The following is a 1,832-nucleotide window of genomic DNA, read 5'->3' as shown; positions in this document are numbered from 1 at the left end:
TAACGTGCAGTGAGAAGGGGCAGCAGGTAAATGTCACAGACAGATTAGAGGGCTTCTGGTTCAAGTGCAAGCTGGGAGGATCTAAGTTTCCAAATACCACCAAAGATCCTTTAGGAAAGGCACCCGATCAAAGGTTGATCAATATGTAGTTTGGTGATGTATACAGGGTTCCTCATAGCAGGTGGGTGATGTGGTGTCATCAAGCATAACTTTCATTGCCTTGGCTGCAGAGAAATTGTATATCTTGTGCAAAGGTCTGCCAGCCAATCAGAAACAAGAACTTTCCATGGCACTTAAGACTCCCCAGCCCTGAAGCAGACCAGTCTACAGGACTAACAAACAGGCCAAACAGCTTCAGGCATCTTTTCTTATCCACACTGCTGCACTTACTGCTGTCCCTCGAGGAAAGCCCTCCCACAGCTCCAGATGGTTAGTGGGCTTCTGGCTGCCAGTTATGACTGTCTGACTTGAAGTGTTGGTGTGAGGCAGAGCTTATGCTCTCTGAAAATCTGTGAAACAAAGGTTAAAATCTCCTCCATCTGGTAACACTCAGGACAAACTCTCGGCATCCCTGCCAAGCTGCTACAACCCTCATCTCCTCCACATCAGTGAAGGGCAAAATTCACCAAGAGTAAGCATTTGTAGTACGTTTAGGAAGAAATAAAAAAGCACCACCAGCTGTGCAGAAGGTGAGAACTCAAAGGACACACTTGACAACGTGAGAGGCTTACAGTACATGGCCTCGATTCTGTTTAAGGCCAAACACATCAACCAACAGCAGAACACAGAAACATGCAGGTTATGCTGATGGTTGTTTGGACCGCAGCCAGACTGATTTTGATGCTCTGCATTAGTGTCAGCAAGAAAAAGGTGAAAGAAAAAAATGAAGTTGATATAAGCTCACAAGCTGTAGCACTTGTTGAAATATATTGGAATAAAAAAAAAAAAACACTCTCAGATCCTTTGAGACCTTCTGCTTGAAGTAAGACCCACATTTGATGAAAAATAAAAACTATGCTGGCTGGAAGAGTTATTATTATTAAAGTTATATAAGTCATCTACAGACTTGAGCTATATTATTAGGTATAAGTGCCAGGTTCAACACACTGAAACACATTGCTTTGTTCGCAGTGAGGATTTATGACACAATAAAACAGCTTTTGAGGCTGAAAAATAATTCTTTATCTGGGAAACAATAATTTGACAAAACATATCTCACAGATCTTTTTCTCACATCTATTTGATGTCAAAGCTGCATCCATCAATTTTTCAGGACACTTCAAGGCAGCTCTATAGAAAGCCAATGGACACATTACACGTTATCATTTCAATGAAGTTATATTTGTGTTTCCAACTGAAGAATCCAATATTCACTCTCTTTTGATGCTCTGGTTTGGTCTCCACCAATGTTCCACTCTCTCCACCAGCCGGTTGCCAACTTTGTTAATCTGCTATTTAGTAATAATACAAGGGTAGTAGCAATGAAGGCCAATGATGCATTTGCTTGCACTGCGGATAGTTCCATTTCCTGAGGTGGGAAGTTATTCCCTCCATTTGTGTGTTCAGCTTTAAGTCTTTTGGCCCTTTTTTAACAATCCAAGCACATGGTGTGAAGCGCATGGCACAGGTGCGTTCAGGGTGTGTCCAAATCCACTTTTGCTAGTTTGACGGCGGAAAAAAAAGAGTTTGTGCACCCAGGCACATGGTTCAAAAAGGTTGTACTTAGTGTAGTACATAGAGTCTTCAATAATTCATAGGTGTGTTTTGGGCGTAACATGCAAATAAACAAATCAGTGTCATCTCCCATTCCCTTTAAAAGCCAGGCGCGTTTG

General features: G+C 41.9%; 1 protein-coding gene and 1 long non-coding RNA gene across 3 annotated transcripts in view; one reads left to right on the top strand and one right to left on the bottom strand.

The window, feature by feature from the left end:
* Positions 1-1,082, top strand: part of LOC116689099 (uncharacterized) — a 6,093-nt gene extending 5,011 nt beyond the window's left edge. The window contains exon 3 of the long non-coding RNA XR_004331921.1: positions 1,072-1,082. This is a non-coding gene — a long non-coding RNA (uncharacterized LOC116689099). The remainder of the gene's footprint in view (positions 1-1,071) is intronic.
* Positions 1-1,832, bottom strand: part of fras1 (Fraser extracellular matrix complex subunit 1) — a 242,061-nt gene that overhangs the window by 200,942 nt on the left and 39,287 nt on the right. The window lies entirely within an intron of this gene.

Source organism: Etheostoma spectabile, chromosome 5, assembly GCF_008692095.1.
Source record: "Etheostoma spectabile isolate EspeVRDwgs_2016 chromosome 5, UIUC_Espe_1.0, whole genome shotgun sequence".
Classification (NCBI taxonomy): Eukaryota; Metazoa; Chordata; class Actinopteri; order Perciformes; family Percidae; genus Etheostoma; species Etheostoma spectabile.
The sequence above is the reverse complement of the archived record's forward strand: the minus strand, read 5'-3'. Positions and strand labels throughout refer to the sequence as shown.